Source organism: Panthera onca, chromosome D3 (assembly GCF_046562875.1).
Source record: "Panthera onca isolate mPanOnc1 chromosome D3, mPanOnc1 haplotype 2, whole genome shotgun sequence".
In the NCBI taxonomy this organism is placed as follows: domain Eukaryota; kingdom Metazoa; phylum Chordata; class Mammalia; order Carnivora; family Felidae; genus Panthera; species Panthera onca.
In genome coordinates this window covers 51,430,790-51,451,259 of record NC_138350.1, presented here as the reverse complement: position 1 = coordinate 51,451,259, position 20,470 = coordinate 51,430,790, and positions in this window count along the sequence as shown.

Sequence of the window (20,470 nt, the reverse complement as noted above, 5' to 3'; positions counted from 1 at the left end):
GGAGCTGCTGATATAATTTTCATTTGGGGAAATGATTAAGTTTGACAATATGTGATAATATCAGAGTTCTAAGCATAATCTTTTAAAGATATTTCCGTGTTATAGGGGCACCTGGGTAGCTCAATCAGTCATGCATCCAACTTCAACTCAGGTCATGATATCATGGTTCGTGAGTTCAAGCCCCCCATCAGGGTCTGTGCTGACAGCTCCGAGCCTGGAGCCTGCTTTGAATTCTGTGTCTCCCTCTCTCTCTGCCCCTCCTCCACTCGTGCTCTGTCTCTGTCTCTGTCTCTCTCTCTCTCACAAAAATAAATAAATATTAAAATTAAAAAAAAATTTCCATGTTCTAGAAACTGTGGAGTATATCTAATAAAAACAAGAAGTTGCAAGTTATTTGGATTTTACTCAATGACTATCTTTGAATCCATTTAAGTCATTGGACATTTTATTGTAAAATGTAGCATTTTGTAATAGACAACTGTGATTCTATTAACATTTTAACGCAATTTAACTTTGCCTATCTTGAGAAAAATTTAATACTTTGAGAAAATAGCTATTTATCATAAATATGTATGTGAAATGAAATATATGCAGTTTTATGTATGAAGTTTTATTTATAATTTTATGTTCCTCAAATTTTATTCCTTTTCTATTATCATTATTGCCACCATGAAAATATTATTTAAATGTAACAGTAAGAAAATCTAATGAAAATTCATAGATATGAAACTTAGCAGTGTCTTAATATACACTGTCTCAGAGGACTATTTTTTCAACTGTCAAATACAATTAATGACAATATTGAATTTTTCTAAATAGACAGAATGTTAAATGAGACATTATATCTGCAGAATTCTAATTTGTTGTTTTATAAAAAATAAATATCACTGAGAAAATTTTATCATCTTATTTTTTTCACTTTTAATGAGTAAGTATTTGTATGGAACAAGGAAGCCTTTCATTCACTTAACTTGCAGAGGATTCTTAGATTTAATTAAGACTGCTTTAAAAAAGATATAAAGTACTGAGGTTAAATGCAAAGAGAAGGAATTTTATTCTACTCTGTTTAATAACAGAAGATAACACCTGATAAATGAAATGTCAACCACTGCCCCCCTTTCACTTGGGGTGTGTGGGGTACAGAACATGTTATCCAATTACATATTGGGAAATTTAAGTGATGAATATAATAACTCTGTAATTTTCCAGAACATACTGGCCGCTTCAGTAACAAGTGGTTCTTTTAAGATGTGTAGAATAAACAAGTATACTTTTTAAAATCACATAGAAATGATTAAAAAATGTAATTATGTCCAAATAAAGATCTGAAAAAGTCAGTAATTATGCTGCAGAAAGCAAAGACATAAAAAAAAAGGCCAGGGAACAGCGGGTTAACCTGTGCAAAATTCAGTCATCAGAGAAAAGGTTAGGGACGGATAGTACCAAAATTTGATTAGACTCAGGATCCATATACAAGGACTCTGTTTTCTTGGTTTGTGCATTTGTCCTCTGGAGTATATCATTCTCCTGTAACCTCTCTTGTAATAGGAGGGTATAGCAGTGTTACATCCTCTCCTGAGCACAAAGCCAGCAAAAAATTAGAAAGGATTTGCAGGTCGAAACAGACAAGGATTGTAATTCCTACAGCTGAGGGACTTGGGAGGCAGAAAGGGGAAAAAATAGGTGTGACTGAAGCTTAAGAATTGTCATGTTGGCCAATGCCCACAGGAGGGATAAAACTGGTTCTGGGATCTCGCAGCATTTTGCAGTCTTCCCAGTACAATCTGGTCAAATTAGAATAAATCCACACAGGACCTTGCACATAAAATTGCTGCAAAGTGGTTGTAGAACAGGCGATTACAAAAATAATCGGATTTAACAAAGTAAAAATAGAAAAAACAAGGAACACAAAAATAAGTAAATAAACATAAATCCCTTTCACAGATTCTCTATGACCACATATTTTCACTGATTCTCTTTGGTTCCTGCCCTATTCCATCCCAGTCTGTCATCTCTCTTGATTTCTTTCTTTCTTTGGTAGTTGCATTTTATTTTCTGCTCTAACATCCTCTGCTCATTTACACCTCTCCTCCCAACAGACACACACGCCTTATGCTACCTGGTCTCCTTTGCGTTTCTGATCATGAAGATTTTTACACCTAGGCTTCTCTTCATCATTCAAATTTCAGCTCAAATGTCACTTTCTCAAGGGACTTTCCTTTCCTTTTTTTTTTTTTTAATTTTGAGAGGGGTAAACAAGGAGAAAGGGAGAAAGAGAATCCCAAGCAGGCTCCACACTGTCAGTGCAGAGCCCAATATGTGGCTTGATCTCATGAACCGGGAGATCATGACCTGAACCGAAATAAAGAGTTGGACGTTTAACTGACTGAGCCACCCAGACACCCATAGGAGACTTTCTTTGACCATCCAATCTACATTAGCTCTCTAGGTCTCCGCTACATCATCATGTTTTATTTTCTTCACAGGATTACTAGTACCTTATGCTGTTTGTTTTTATCTGCTTACTAGAATGTAAGATCTATCAGATTATTTTATCCCCAAAAAGAACAGTTCATGTGGCAAACTAATAAATATTTTGGGATAAACACGTGGTCTGTTCAAAGCTTGTAGGTGAGCTTGTAGGTGAAGCAAGGTAAATAACATTTTTTTTTTCAAAATTGAAATAAATAAATAAGTCAGTATGTGAACTCATACATCATCTTTAGGCTACTGGAAGATTTTGGTCCTTATCTCTGTGGGTACTTATTTTTGTTCTGTTTTCTTTCTAGATGGTATTTGAGTGAGTTTTCTTACACTGTAAGTGCAAGAACTTCTAACTCTCAGGAGAAAATATTTGGAAGTTCAAGGCAGTTTTTACACCAGTTGGGAAAAATAACTGAAGTTAAGCAGGATATGAAGTGGAAACTTTGTGGGTTTCCCTTCAGTTCATTTCACTGGAATCCAATTCTTAATAGCCCTAAAGTGTTTGTACATTTTAGAACTGCAGGCAACCATGCTTTCCTGTGGACATTCTTTTGAAGGTTGCAACCTTACATGCATAGAAATGTAATACCAGGAAAAAAATGTCGTATTATGGAATGATATTATTTACTCACCTCCTCTGAAAATGATGCTGGTCGTGCATTCCTCTAAGTATTCTACTTATGCTATAGGCATGGTGTGTGTATTTATGCCCAGGGCATTGCATGTGGTATTGAAGTCATTATGAAAATGAACAGCATCACCTTCATGTTTCATGGAATTCACATCCCATTGGCTTGTCTGGGGAACGCTTAATGCCATTTCTCAAGTCCTTAATGCATTTCTTGCAAGGCAGAGAAACTTGTTTTAAGTAGTGATTACCTTACATGTCCTGCATGCAGGTAATTATATGTAAAAATGCAATGTCTTGGGGTCAACATCCAAAATGGCAAAGAAAACCTGGCACTTAATCCAAGTGGTAAGAAAAACCTAGGATATTGAAGGTAGCAGAAGCTTGTGGAAGAATAGGGCAATAAAAGCGAACTCAGTTTCCTCCAGAGATGTGAATGACATCTCATGAAGCTGACATCACAGGTGCCCGTGAAGGAGAGGGACAGCAGGGGCTGATAAATGGTGGACTGGTTAAAAACTTTACGGTGGATGTCAAGATGCCTCTCGCTATTTAAATCTTGCTTACTCGTGCTCTTTCATCCAAACGGAAATTGGGAGGTTTATTTGGAAAGATTAAAGCACTACTATGTCAGGGGAGCCTGGGTGGCTTAGTAGGTTAAGCGTCCAATTCTTGCTCTTGGTTCAGGTCATGGTCTTGAGGTTGTGATATTGAGCCCCAAGTTGTGCTCCATGCTGAATGTGGAGACTCTTTGGGATTCTCTCTCTGCCTCTCCCCATTTTCTTTCACACACATGCTCTCTCTCTCTCTCTCTCAAAATAAATAAACTTAAAAAAAAATAAATAAATAACATACGATGTCAGTACTGGAAGATACCGGGCCCAGCTGAGAGGCTGGAACCCAGCAACTGTGAGTTCATGAGTGGAACCTAAGTGAGTGGCTCAACTGACTGAGCCACCCAGGTGCCCCAGAAAATGTTTCTGAGTAGAAAATAAAGCAGGCGATAACTGAAGTTTAAAAATAAAATTTCAACTTTGCCAGAGAGTTTGGAAAATAATTGGCAAGTGATCTATGGAAACCAAAAATGATGCAATTAGGCATACATAAACTCCAGAGAATATTAAAAAATATTTTAAAGAAGAAATACATCTTTATGTACTTCATGGGGCTCCATTGTGAATAAAAGTTACATTGAAAACACTAAATATTGGTTTATCAAAAATGATGGTAAGAAATGTGCTGAAGGGAGATTTCTTAGTTTCCCTTCTAGGAAGTCAATTGATTCCTAGTAAGAAAAAAAAAAAAAAAAAAAAAAAGAGAGTGAGAGAGACAGAGAGAGAATGAGAAGGAAAAATTATTTAGAATATGGTACCAATAGGTATAAACATAATTGCCTATGGTTTTAAGAACTAAGAACTGAGAACAGCAGAAATAAGACATAAGCTTGCTATTTTATAATAAAAATATTACTTATATTTCCATTATTAGTAATTTTTAGTAACAACATAAGCCTGCAATACCATATGTCTTTTAAAGCTGTGTGTATAACTTCTTTTTTAAATTAAAAAAATCTTGGAGTGCCCAGGTGGCTTAGTCCCTTAAGCATCTGACTTCGGCCCAAGTCATTATCTTAAGGTTCATGAGTTCAAGCCCCCATTGGGCTCTCTGCTGTTGGCATTGAGCCAGCTTTGGATGCTCTGTCCCCTTCTCTCTCTGCCCCTCCTCTGCTGATTCTCTCTCTCTCTCTCAAAATAAATAAATAATTTTTTTAAAAATCTGAAACTATATTTTAAGCAAATAAGCTTCATGTATGCAAATATGTATCTATTATGGTGTTCTTCGAAGCAAGGATTTAATAGTGAAAAGGACAATCTAAATGCCCAAGAAAATAGGATGGGTGAAAATACAATCGTATATAATGGAATATGCTGAAGCTATTAAAATAACATTGTAGAATAATATTTAATGGCACAAAGTGTTTATTATATATTGTTAAGTGAATATGAAATAGATTATAAAACAGTAGGATTTCAATGGTAGTTGTTAACATTTGTTGATTTCTTTTTATGTGCTAGGCACCGTATTAAGTGCCATACATGCATTTTTCTCATTTCCTCCCCATAATAACCCCATGAAATGGATAATGTTGATGAGGTTAAGCAACTTTAAACAAGGTTATAAAATATGCGCAATAATGGTTCTGTGTTTTTAAAAATAAATAAAACTAAAATACACTTGCATGTGTATGTGTATTGTGTGTGTATGCATATATGTAAACATAGATACACAAGTATTAGTAGTTATCTCTGGCTGTAAAGTGATACTTGTTTTACTCTTTTTGTTAATTTGTATTTTTAATCCTCTGCAATAGACATATGTGATATGTTCGATAAGAAAACAAGTAAGAAAAAGATTAGTCTTGCATATTTGAAGTATTTATTTAGTCCTTATTGTGTGACAGTCACATTGCTGGGTTTGGAGGATAGTAAAATAAATAAGATAATGTTTCTGCCTCTTTATAAATATATTTTATTTTTCTCAAGACAATCCCTTGATTATCCTGTATGATCACATGTGGAGTCTCTGAGGTTAATTATGTCATCACAAAAGAGCTTGTATTTTTCAAATATCATATTGTCATCACAGTTGGTAATGAATTCTGCTTTTATTTAGTAGAATGAAATCAATATGTTATAAAGTTTTTCATAGAAGAACACATAAAACAGAAAAAAAAACATATAAAACGCTTTGACTTGATGAATGTAAAGAGAGTTTTTAGGCTGATGTTTGCTATTTTAATATTTTAGTTATCTTACTTGGTTGTTTTGTTCATTCAACAAATATTATTTCTGCACTAACTATATACCTGATAGCTTTGTAGTGATTGGGGACACAGCAGTGAACAAGAATCATAAAGTCTCTACCTCAGTGAAACCTATATTCTGAGGAGAGAGACAGATGGGAGAGACAGACAAATAGACACACGTGCGTGCACTCACACACACACACACACACACACACACACAAGCAAATCCATTTATTTCTATTAACTATCTTTGGTGTTTTAGACGTTAATATCTTCCCTAATGTTTATATTTTCTCTTGTATTTCATGATTTCCCTTGTAACATTAAAGTGCACCACAATCTAATTCAGGTCTTTATTATTCCATAGCTAATCTTCCTAGGTTAGCTTCTCTTCAAGTTAATCTTTCCTATATATCAACAATAGTTGCTATTGCTACGGCAATATTTTTCAAACTCCAGAGACACATTATGAAATAGATGTAACGAAGGCAGACTAACATTTATGCAGTGTAAGTGAACAGAATAGAAAATATTAGAGTGCTTTGTAGATAGAATAGGTAGCATTTCGTAAAATAACTTTTTCAGAAATAAGGGGATTATTTATGAAAAGGGCTTATATAAGGGATTTAAAGTAAAATACTTTTATTAATAAATATCATGATCAAATTTATGGAGAACCACACTACACTCCTAAATTATAATACCCCCCATATTATCATTCTGTTCCAAAGCATACTATAACAATCTGTTTTCTACCTAAATATATGTGAAATTATCAACTCTTGTCAATGTCATGGAATATTCCCTATAGTTCCCTCTAATATCAGATTTATTTCTCTCTTTAACTCAATAGTAGAGCTACATGCATATGTAGATTTATAGATATATAGATAAATAGATAAAATCAAACAACATGCTGCTTCGTGTGCAATCTACCCGGAAAGCTCTCATCCTCTCCTCCACATTGCCCTTCAAAATGTTCTCCATTTTACATGACATCATTCAAAACTACTTCAAAGCATTTATTTATGAAAGAGGATCTTTACTTGAATTAAGATCTCCCATTTATCTTAACTATATGATGCTTTATTAATAATTTCTCAAGATGTAGAGAAATAGGGAAGAGATCATTTTTTATCATATTCCTTTCAACAGCATAATTATTTCTTTATAGTTCTTGCTCAAAAAACTAAGTTCATTGAAATTGAATTTAGTAGAGATGCTACATTTGAATCCATAAAATAATCATAAAAATATCCAAGACTTTTTCAAGTACTAGAATGCAAATATGTAGAGATTTTAATTTTATATAGCAAAAGAACATGAGTTTCATTACTTTTGTTGGTCGGTGTCTAGCATGTCATAGGTATTCAATAAATAGCTTTTCTCAAAATAAGTTGTAATGCTTAAGAAATCTAATACTCTGATCTACTTAAAAATTTCTAACTGCTTAAATGCAAAATGCCTATGGAAAAAAGAAATAAGGCAGGAGGCTTTCAACTCTCAGCTTGTTCTGGTTTATAGTGTAGTTTTTTGCACTTTTGCTACTCCAGTATGTCAGAAAGCTATCCGAAGAGCTTGGCTTTCCTATGACTATTTATAATAAATTATTTTAAGTAATTGTTGGTTTACTGACTGCAATATGCATTTTGATAAACACAAAGAAAAAGAAAGTAAACTTGAGTGGAATGATTCTATTCAGCATTTGTTTATTACAATTGAGTTTCATTTAGTCTGCCATTTGATTGCTCTTTCCCTCTGCTCTCTACTTACCCAAAATAGTCTTTATTCATTTTAGAATAAATCCTCACTAAATATTATAGAAACCACGAAGGAATTACAACTGAAATTTGTAATATTGATTTTCAGCACAGTATTAGCTCTGTGCAGATCCTGTATCAAGTGGGATTTCTAAATTGTGGTGTACTCAAAACCAAACCCCATCAGATGGTCTTACATTTAATGATGGTAACATAACGTCAAGAAGAAGCATGAACAGAAGATAGTATTTAGTGTATTAACAGTAAATAATAACTGATTTGGCATATTTGACCACACCACATTAAATATACAGCAAAATACACAGAACTAGCTCTCAACAATTCATCTTAATACCAAGAGATTGGCTGCTTGTTTGATCACACGACTCTAACACACAAATAATAAAGCATGCCAAACAGAGCCATATTTTCTCATCCTGAGCTGGAAGTCATTAGAAATTAGAAATCTCCTCTCCCTGTCAAATACCTTCATTTAGTTACATTACTAGCCATCATGTGAGAACCATAGGACAATTTTTCAATTTAACAGTGGAGAAGTTTGATATTCTAAGTGCTCAAGTTAATTAACAATCAAAAGGAATGCTCCGTAAGTTATAATATGATTCTAACGATTTAATTTGTGAAATATGGCTGAAAATAGAAGGACACACATTATTCATTGATGCAAAGGTAGATTATGTGTCACCATATAATGAACATTAGTAGACATGGGGAAAGGCTCAGAATACCTAAACAAATGTCCTAACTACCAATTGCTGTACCCATGCTACAATCCCATTGACTCAAGTGACTGCAGATTTTCGTAAGTTTAGAGCATCTGAGGAGTCAAGGTGTCTATGTCATAGGGAGGAAGAGTAGGCACAGAATGTTTTAATACAATTTGGGGAAGATTCATTTTGAGTCAAGTGTGGTAGCACAGAGAGAATTGCCCATTGACACGTGGATTAAAAAATTATCAAGTTTACAGTTGAATAGGAGGTGAGAAGTGAGTCGAAAGAGGATGGTTGGTAAGCAAGATAAAGGGAATATAAATTTACAATGTTGACCTACACAAAATTTTGCAATTTAATATTTTCTCAACTTTTTTGGTTCATGAATATTTGGGAAAAAATAAATTTATAGAAATAAGGGTATGTATTTTGCCAGACAGATAATGCCCTCACTGAATATAACAGCCATAGAATGGAATATTACGTCTAAATTATGAGAGTATATAAATAAATCCTGCTGCATGCAAAGAACATATTGTTATGCATTTAAAAAATGTTATTGCATAATTTTAATAATGGTTAATTTTAAGATTATAAAAATAATCTATAAGTATGTATGCAATATGATCCTAAATATATATTGGAAACTACTATAAAGTGATGCAAAAATGTGTTTATGATGATTATAGCTGTGTTGGTTTTATGGACACTTTTAATTCCATTTTTACTACTGTCTCAATTTTCCAAATTTTTAAACTATAATTATGAATTCCTTTTAGAATATCAAAACATACATATAAAAGAAAAAATTGGAAAAATTGTTCAGTAATCAGTCATTTTATTTATTCATTTTGTTTGATACCAATGTTGTGGGAAATGTTTTGGTTTTGTTTATTCTGCTTTGTTTTGTTTTTTTTCTGGAATGTCAACACTTTGTAAAGATACTTCTGGTTATCTTCTTTATTTCTTCATAACCCAGTTAACCTGGAAACACATATTTTTACAAGTCTTTCTCTATTCTGTATAGAATGATAGCATATATCAAATGAATTTCAGGTTAAAGGGAGAAGGTAGGAGTCCAACTGTAATGTTCAGATATGGACAGTACTATAGTAGCTTTATGTTATGAAAAATTTTCTGGTCTTCCTCATTAGCTCCTACCTGTTTGATAGCAGAAAAAAATTCAATTATTTCTGATAACTTCAACTTAATTTAATCAGATATATTTTCTTTAGGACACTCAGGTTTTGCCAGGATGAACCAACTAAGTGAATTGGTGCCCTCCCCTTTCCTTCCACATCCACCCCCCTTGTCCTCTAACTGAACAGGGAAAGGAGCCACTATGAGATCACACAGCCTCCTCCACCCCTTTCAACCCCATTTCTTTCCTCTGGGCACTGCTTGCTTTCCTACATGTAAGGCTAAAGCTATCTGGATGGTAGAACTTACTATCTAGTCTGGCTGAGAGACTTCCCTAGCTGGCTAATAGAAGCATCTATAACTTAGGGCTTCTTTTTCCCCTGCCGTACATCTCCACCAGGTTCAATTGGGCATGACTGCTTGACTGAGTTCCAGGTTTACGGAATGGCAACCCCCAAATTAGATTCCTTTACAGTTTTCTGTCCAGGATTGCCTAAAGAGACACAGATACATTTAAAGATCACCTTAAGTAATATACCAAGAACATATTAATATTTTCAAATCATTGCCATTTCACATGGAGTGATGACATTATTGTTAAGCATATACATATACCATGAAATGCCTAGGGGATTAAAATGAAAAACACCACTTGGGTTTGAAAGATACAAACACAATTACTATGCTGCTTGATTTTGACGGAAAACATATCTGGATTCCACGTTTACTTGGCTATATAAATACTTCCTGTAATAGCTGCTCTACAAGAAGTATTCAACGTAACTCTCTAAAAATGTTATTTAAAACATACGAGTACAAAGGTGAAGATAACAAAGTCCTCTGACGGTGTAATTTCGGAGGTACCTAGTGGGATTTCTTTTCTTCTAGCTGTAATTATTGCTTTGAAATCTGTGATAACAGATCATGAGTTTTCTACTTTATATTCCTGAATTCGCACTTAACATCACATTAAGTCAGTCTGTTACTTCTTGAATAGCTGCGCAGCAACACTTTTACCAGGTGTACAAATCTTATTCTGTCACTGCCATCCTTTGACTAGTCTCTTGATGTTCATTGCAACACACATGATTGTTTCAGCTTTGCAGATTTTTCCCGAGTCTAATTTAGCTATTCTTCATGACTCATTATCTAGCAGTCACCACGACAATAAGTTATTGACCATTCACTCTGTGCAAAATCCTGTCCTATATAGTGAAAGACAGAGGGTTACAAGGGGAATAAAATACCTGTTCCCTCCTGTCAATGACATTACAATCTAATGGATTTTAAAAATCTCTGCTGTCTTAGTGTTTAGCCTGGTGCCGTATCAGTTTCTGTTTTAGTACTGAGCACATCAGAAACTCACTATAATACCTTTTACTACACAGCAGAATTTGCTTTAAAGAAGATTAATTTTGACATTCTTCTCAGCTAATGATAATTCCAAAAGACTATTTAAGATTTCATGGATATAATTAGGACAATGCTTTGTGTCACTTTAGCATAATTTATCTGATAACATTTTACATTTATACTGTTAAATATATAGTATATGTATTATCTATACTGTATAAAATACATATGATATACTTAATATATGAATATTTGTTTACATTTATATTTTATTTATTTTTACATAAGTATATATGAACTTGGTTTATATAGTTGATATGATTTTAATTTTTTAATTTTTATTTATTTTTTAACGTTTACTTATTTTTGAGAGACAGAGATAGATAGAGTGTGAGCGGGGGAAGGGCAGAGAGAGAGGGAGACACAGAATCTGAAGCAGGCTCCAGGCTCTGAGCTGTCAGCACAGAGCCTGATGCGGGGTTCAAATCCACAAACTGTGAGATCATGACCTGAGCTGAAGTCCTACGCCCAACCGACTGAGCCACCCAGCCACTCCATGTTTGCTTTTAATTTTTTAAATGTTCATTTATTTTTGAGGGAGAGAGAGAGAGAGAGAGAGGCAGAGAGAGAGAGAGAGGGTAACACAGAATCTGAGGCAGGCTCCAGGCTCTGAGCTGTCAGAACAGAGCCCAACGCGGGGCTTGAATTCATGAACCATGAGGTCATGACCTGAGCCAAAGTCAGATGCTCAACTGACTAAGCCACCCAAGAGCCCTAATTTTTATTTTTTTATGATGCTTTTAAAGTTGAGGAAATCTAGGCTCACAGTAGATTCTTTGTTACTGTGTAATAAAAATTATTTTGGATGTATAGTAAGAATTTAGAGCTAGCCCCTTTTATTTTCCGTTTTTTTAAAGAATTGACTTTATTAATGATAGTCTCATCTAGTGAAGAAAATTAAGTAAAGAGTAAAGCACCGTGGACCAGTCAAATAGGGATGCATGTCCCTTGTTGGGGAGTTTTCCATGTAGGATATTATAGCTGTCATATTTCTAGATACCATGACTTTTAGAAGACTTATGGCTTAGTTTAAAACTATGTATTGAATGCCTACTACGTTCCAGGCACTATTCTTTGCCTGAGATATCAGATGGATGTTTTCTAATTGGATAGCAAAGAAAGACAAATAAACACGTATATATGAAATTCCAAGCATGTTGGTAGCTACAAAGAAGACATGCCTGGTGTTATGAGTGAAAGCTTTCAGCTAAAGGATACTGAATTGATATCTGAGTATTGAATAGATGTTAACAAGACAAAGGAGGAGCAAGAATACTCCAGGCAGGGGCGCCTGGGTGGCTCAGTTTGTTACACCTCCCGCTTCAGCTCAGGTCCTAATTTCAAGGTCTGAGAGTTGGAGCCCCACATAAGGCTCTGTACTAATAGCTCAGAGCCTGGAGCCTGCTTTGGATTCCTTCCCCTGCTCACACTCTGTCTCTCTCTCTCTAAAAAATAAATGAACATTAAAAAATAATAATAAAAAAAAGAAGAACACAAAGGCCGAAGTGACAGCATATGTGCAAACCTTGATGGGGATGGAAAACGGTGTGAGAAAGGATCCCTTGGGCTGGTGTCTGCAGGGTGAGGGTGGTATGGTGAGTGGCGAGACAGAAGTATTCAGGTGCTGGACTGTAAGACATTGCAGGATTCTGCCCTAAGCCTTCATCCCAATAAATAGCCCTAAGCCTTTATCCCACATGGTCCTGAAGCTAAAAACCTGTATCCTAAATTCAAGGATCAAATTCAAATATGAAGATGCTTATTATAAGGGTCTTCAGGCCCTAAATGTGTCAATTAGGATATTAGAGCTATAAATAGACAACATATAGGGATGGGTAAGTAATAATATATGACTTGATGTTCTATGAAAGTTTAGAGATTAGCATTTGGTACAGTTCATCTGAAACTGCAGAAATGGCTTAATGCAACAGGTGGGGTTTGAGGTAGATCCATTTGTAGATAAGTGATTGTTGGCTAGAGAAGGGTAAGGTGGGGACTCGCAGTCTGAAAACGGATAGCTAGCATGCCTTTTCTAAAAGATGCTTTCTGCTGAGACATTGATGCAGAAGAGGGACCTATACAGACTAGTGAAAAAACTGAAACCTTTAATTAAGTGGAGAAACAACAACATAGTCTCCTCAGTATTAGGGAGCTATGGTATGGTATTTTGTATAGTTTTTCTACACATTTTTCTGAATGAAATGAAGTGGAAAGAATCAGAGGCAGAGGACTTAAAAGAATATTAATAAAACACAGACATGAAGTAATGCAGATTTGCACTGTGCTGACAGCAGTGGTGAAGAAAATTCAGAGTAATTTCAAAAATTATGGCAAAGAACGGCTATATAATATTTCACAAATCTCTATACATTATTAATATTTACCAATTGCTTTTTTCATTGGTATCTTCATTTATAAATCTTCTCAGGAATGCTTAAAAGCCACCAGGCCTAAATGACTGTGTGTAAAATCAATCACAAATAATATTATTTATATTATGTTTACTGTGAAGAGTTTCATTAGTGTGAAAATAAATAAAATGTAATAATGTGACCAGAGATGTCATAAATATCTAGTAATAAAATGTTAAAATGTGAATTTTAAAATGTAATTAGTATGGTATAACTTTAGTTCAAATATATTCTAAAAATGTAAAAATATAAATACACTTCAGACTGTAGTAAATCTCTTTTTTTAGACAATAATAAAATAGAGCTTCAAACATCTTAGCATGAGATCTGGAACATGTGACATGCTCAATTAATTCTGAGAATAAAATAATGATGATGATGAAGATGATGATAATTCCATAGTTTCTAAAATGCCAAACACTTTTCAAGTTATTTTAGGGTTACCTATTATCTAACAGTTCCGATTTTTTTCTTTGTCTAGGTTGTTTCTGATTGTCCACATTTTTGATATACAGAAATGTATGTAGAATTCAAAACTGGGATATACTTATTTTTTCAGCTAGAGGATAAATATGTACTGAAGAGAATAGTAAGTGTATTTGAATTTATTACATTGCACTTTAGAGACTAAATCGATTTTAGAAATCATCTAGCTAGCTCAGTGTCCTTTTTCCCCGATGAGGAAAATGAGGCAAAAAAACAAAACAAAACAATGAGAGTTTTTGCTTTTTTTTTTTCAAGAGCACATAGTTCACAGCATGTGAGTAGAATCAATGTCTTGTTTTTAAGACAAGTGTTTAGGATGATCCTCTGCTTTAAGCAAAGCAAAATGATGGTGCTCCTGGGTGGCTCAGTCAGTTGAGCATCCAATTCTTGATTTCATCTCAGGTCCTGATCTCAGTTTGTGGGATCGAGCCCTGTGTTGGGCTCCGTGCTGACAACGCAGAGCCTGCTTGGCATTCTGTCTTCCTCCCTCCCTCTCTGCTCCTGCCCTGTTTGCACACATGTGTACGCTCTCTCTCTCTCAAAATAAAGAAATAAACTTTAAAAAAAATAAAAGTGATAAAAATTTGCAAAGAACATACTTAGTTAAAGGGTCAATGAATATTTCCATTACTTGCTGTCTACCTTGGTTAAAACACTGTCAATGTATTCCTGCCATTTTGACTTTTATTCTCATGTGACAAAGCTCCAATCACTTTTGAGGAAAGGTAGATATAAATGGTAATACTAACTAACCAACTATACTGGAAATGTAGGGGGTCAACTTAGATAATGGCTATTCAAAGCAATTATTTGTAACAAAAAGGTAACATCACAAAGATTTATTGATGAGTACATACCAAATCCTTAAACAGGAAAATTAAATTTATTCTAACTATTAAAATATATCTCTTATATATGGGTTTATCCAGAATTTTCATATGTGAAGAAAAGTAATGGACTTTTGCAAGTAATGGACTTGCAAAATATGTGGCAAATATATGTGGATAACAAAGTTTTCTGAACCCTTCAATGTAGAGTGCACTATCTATATTTTTTTTTAATTGCAAACATTCTCTTTGTAGGATGTTATTCTTTTACATTTAAAAAGTTAAATGGTGCATAATACATTATTTCTGTTTCTCATGCAAAAATGATCGTAAAAATCCAACAAATTAGGATACATATTTGCAATAATATTTAGAGCTCTTTGTTTTACTTAGAAAATAGACCATACTGTCTTTCAGAACTATAGCTTTTATTCGATATGGAACTATAGACCTTATTCAATTGAGACACATTTGATATTTTCTAATTATATCATATGAAGGTACAGCTGTCTATAGGCATGGGTTGTGTGTTAAACCTTGAAGAATGTACAATAGCTTAACACTATGCTGAAAGAACATCCAGTTACTTAATATCTCATCTTTATACTTCGAATACTATTATTGCTGTGGCTTGCTCACTAGCATTCAATCTTAAAAAGATAAAGGGTGTCCAGGCTGAGTTATTCCTTGATTTAACCATTTTTGAAGCATTTTAGAATGCCCTCTGATCATTATAGTTCATATCCTTGCAGAGATCAAAATCGGTTCAGAGAACACCTTTGCAGTTCCTTTTTTTTCCCACGAGGTAATTTCAAACAGTATGTCTTTAGGCTGTGAAGTGTTGAGGGTTTTTTCTTTTTTTGGCCCCACATTGAAAAATAATTTTTAGAAGCAAGAAAAATAAGTTAACTTCGTGGTAGCAATATTTTACTCTGTAACAAACTGACAACTTATGACCATTGTTAGTTTTTCAGGAGTAGATATTCTTGAAGATTGTAGTTACTATTCCTATTTTTGTTTTCAAATGCTTGATCGACATTTTAATTTGTCAATGCAAATATTCTGGGTAACTTAAAATCACACTAGTTATTTTTTTCCTGATGTTATCAGGAACTCAACTCTTTCTTTATACTTTATAATTACTTTTCTGACATTTTCTATATTCTCAAAACCAAAACAATGCCTTTTAAAAATAGAACACTTTACTTTACCTTATTATGAAAATGCCAAGAGGGTATAGATTGCTTAACAAAGGGCAAAATAAGAGGCATTAGTAAAATTATTTATTATAAGAATCTTAGAGAAAATTGAGTCTCAAACTCATATTAAAGTGTGGTCAGGATATTATGTAATCTAGCTATTTCATTACCTGTGCATTCTACTTATAAATAAGTGAATCTACTTAAAATAGATTGATATTATTCCCAGGGATCAAATTTGTCATAACTTTAAGAAGTTGTTACTACATTTGTAACTGATGCATCAGTACATTTTAATGCCAATTTGCATTTCTTCACTAAGCCTCTATTATCTACATGATTTATTTCAAGGTTTATTGTCCTATCATTAACTATAAGTATACTTCAACGTTAGCATGAATCACATCTATACAGTTTATGTTAGATTTGATCAGATTCAGTAGAAGTCTTCTCAGTGACATTAGACTAGAGACAAATCATTGACGTCAACATTTTCCAGAAGTGCAGAATATATTGGTTTTGGCTTCTGGTGGGAGAATGTATGTCACACTCTTAATTTCAAGTACCATCCAGATAAGAGTGCCTTACACCAGCCTGAATTAAAGAGCAAGATAAGCCAGATTTCTAGGTTGATAGAAGAAAATTATTTATATAAAATCTGGAAATAATTAGTGTGTTCCAACATCATGAGTATGACCAGGTAATACTGGGATGACAGTTACATCAGTGTGTATGTCTGAATTCAGCAGTAGTGGGAGGGTCCACCTACCATCTTTCGATTCATGCTCTTCACTGAACAATCATTCAAATCAATAAAAGGATTGATTTGATGGCATGGAAAGGGATGAAAAAATAGCCAGTAGCTTTATATATTCCCAACATTGAGGGTGTGTGTGTGTGTGTGTGTGTGTGTGTGTGTGTGGTCTAATGGGAAAAAAAGTAGTTGGGAACAAGGAGAGGATAGAGAAAACATGTTGGGTCAGTGATCCTACCATGTCATGTACAAGATTTCAGTGATATTTTCTAATACCTTAATGTCAGTGAGACTCTAAATGGCACAGTGATAGAAAATGGAATTGCTCATCTACTAAAAACAAACTTCAATATTATATTCTGTTTAAAAGAAAAGTATCCATTTCAGTTACCAAAAGGCGAATTTAGTGTCAATAAGAATCCTCTTCTGTAAGAGAGAATGGAGTACCTTCTGTGCTTGAATGCACATTCAAGAATGGAGAATCCCTCCTCAAATGCCAGTTTACCTTAGGCAGAAGTTGGAAAGAGTCTAAAGCAAGAGTGGAATAAAGACTCAACCATTCACTAGGCATGAACTCTGAAAAACATTAATTATTCAGAAGAAGGAACTGACATTGAATAGAAAATGGTTTAAGATTCTCTTTGTATATTTCAGCCTTATAAAAGCAAACTGAATTGTGTCTTATTAAAACATTAATAGAATGGGGTGTCTAAGGACTTTTAAACATGTTTTATTTATTCAAAAGATATATTCAAAATCTTCCAACAATTTCTATTTTACTCAGAGCAAAAACCAAAGTACATACAAAGGCCTACCGAGCCCTGTATCATCTGGTCCCCATCACTTTTAAGACTTCATCTTTTCGTATTTGTCCCTTCAACTCACTTGACTTCAAGCATGCATGGCCTTCTTGTTGTTTATTGATACACACAACATGTTACTCCTCAGGACCTTGTTCTCATTCCCTCTTTCTGGAATGCTATTTGTAGGCCTATTATTTTCCTCATTCCCTATATTCTTCAAAGTTTTTTGAACTCATTAAGGCCTACTCTGACCAACCTTAAAACTGCAACTCATCTCCTCATCTTGACCATGTTATATTTCTCAACATGTGCCAGCTTATAACAAGCAATGTGCTTTTCTTATTCATCATGTTTTGGCTGATAATTTCTTAGTTTTTTAATATATTTTTACTATCTGACGAGTAGAATATCAGTTCTACAAAGGTACAGCTTTTTCTCTTTTTAATTATTTTAACTGATATATCTCAAGCACTTATAAAAGTGCCTAGCACAGGGGCAGCTGGGTGTATCAGTCAGTTGAGCACCTGACTTCGGCTGAGGTCATGATCTCGTGGTTCATGTGTTCAAGCCCCACATCAGGCTGTCTGCTGTTGGTGTGGACCCTGCTTCAGATCTTCTGTCTCCCTCTCTTTGCCCTTCCCCCACATGCGCTCTCTCTCTCTCTCTCTCTCTCTCTCAAAAATAAACATTTTTTAAAAAAGTGCTTAGCACATAGTAAGCACTCAATAAATAGTCATTGAATGAATTAATTCTAATACATATTATACACACACACACACACACACACACATATATATATATATATATATATATATATATATATATATGAGTATAGTTGACACACAATGTTACATTGGTTTTGGTTGTACAATACAAGGATACAATAAGTTTATACCTTATGCTATGTTCATAAGTATAGCTTATGTCTCCATTCATCACCATTACAGTATCATTGACTATATTACTTATGCTGTGACTTTTATTCCTATGACTTATTCATTCCACAACTAGAAGTTAATATATACCATTCCCCTTTATTCATTTTGCCCAACCTCCTTCCTCTTCCCATCTGACAACCATCAGTTTGCTCTCTGTATTTATAGGTCTGATTCTGCTCGTCGTTGGTTTAAACATTTATTTTGTTTTGTGTTTTCAGATTCCACATATGAGTGAAATCATGGGGTATTTGTCTTTCTCAGTCTGACTTATCTCACTTAGCACAATACCTTCTAGGTCCATCCATGTTGTCTCAAATGGCATAATCTCATTTTTTTATGGCTGCATAATATTTCACTGTGTGTGTGTGTGTGTGTGTGTGTGTGTGTGTACCACATCTTCCTTATTTACTTTTCTATTGATGGAAACTGAAGTTGTTTCCATATGTTGGCTATTTACAAATTATATTGTTAAAAAAAAGCCTTAGAAAGATTTCAAATGAGGGTTTAAGAATTAAATGATTCAAACGGAACTCTTTTGTCTTTGTGGGAGAATGAGTGTTCTTTCCTCCCTCATTCTTTGGCACATAATTCAGGAGAAGGCAATGATCACTGTGACCCCTTCCACAAACTTCCACGATGGTCTGTGCTCCTAACTCTTGCCATTGTTAAATGCCCCTAGGAATGCTCAGTGAAAGGCAAACTTTAATTGACCCAGTCAAGATCCCTGTGATATTTTCTTTCTGGCCTCATTCATGTCTGGGCTCCTTGTGTCAACATTTCAGACAAAGCTAGACTTTTTCAATAGTTTCCCCCCAGAATTATGACCTATCTCTACTGGACAACATAGAACCCCTCTTGCCCTCTCTGCATTTGATAAAATGCCTAACAAACAAAGAAACAAATGCACATGCATTAAAATCTGAGCAGAGTGCACTGATCAGAGTTCTGCCAGTTCTCTCCTCCCTTTGCTCTTTTAAAAGCCATGAAAACCTCATATTTCTAAGGCACAGTGTTTCCAGCAAACAGCAAACATGGGTTGCAGGATGACTGAGATGGAAGCACAATCTATGTCATAAAACACACTAATTGATGCCAAGTAGAATTAAGATGCCTATTATTCAGGTACCTGCATAATACTTGAGAGTGTGACTCCTCTACATACAAGCATTCAGTGGTAAAATAAGTTCACGGAAGCCCACAAGCACTGTTTGTTAGAAACCCACAAAGCTGTTACAGTGGTAAAGAGTACTCTAGAACCTTATATTTGTATTTTAAAACACAAAATTTATACATATCTTTGTCATTTGGGGGCAAACAGGTGAGAGCTTACCTTTCTTCAGAGGATGATCCTCATTGTAACTAGATCTATTTCCAAAATCTGTGGTAATAACCCTTCACCATATTATTCCCACACAGGCTTCCTAGGCTTCTTTTCTTTTCTTTTAAATATTTTTTAATGTTCATTTATTTTTGAGAGAGAGAGAGATAGAGAGAGAAACAGAGCATAAGTGAGGGAAGGGCAGAGAGTGAGGGAGACACAGAATCCGAAGCAGGTCACAGGCTCTGAGTTGTCCGTGCAGAGCCCTACGCGGGGCTTGAACTCATGAACCGTGAGATCATGACCTGAGCTGAAGTCGGATGCTTAACCAACTGAGCCACCCAGGTGCCCCTCTAAGCTTCTTGTATGGATCTAATTCTGTCTCTTTATGCTAAAAGAAAGCATGGGAAGAAGATGAAGATTTTTTTTCCCATGTGGAGCTTCAGAAGCTAAGCTAGAATGATCATCTGAGTTGATACTGGAGAATATTCCCAATGTGTCCACTATTTCAGTCATGAAAAGTCTTTTGGAAATTTAATCACCTTTAACATATTTCTTTTGAACCTGTTACTCCATATGTGGGAGTCTATCCTACATCCACACACCCAAGACACGCACATAATATTAGCAACTGTTTTCCTATTTAGGTTCCTGGTCCCTCTTATAAAAGTCAATGTAAAGAAGAGAGATGACTTTCTTATGCAAGCAGGGCATGAATATTTATTCATTTATTATTTGTTTATTTATTTTGAGAGAGAGAGAGAGAGAGAGA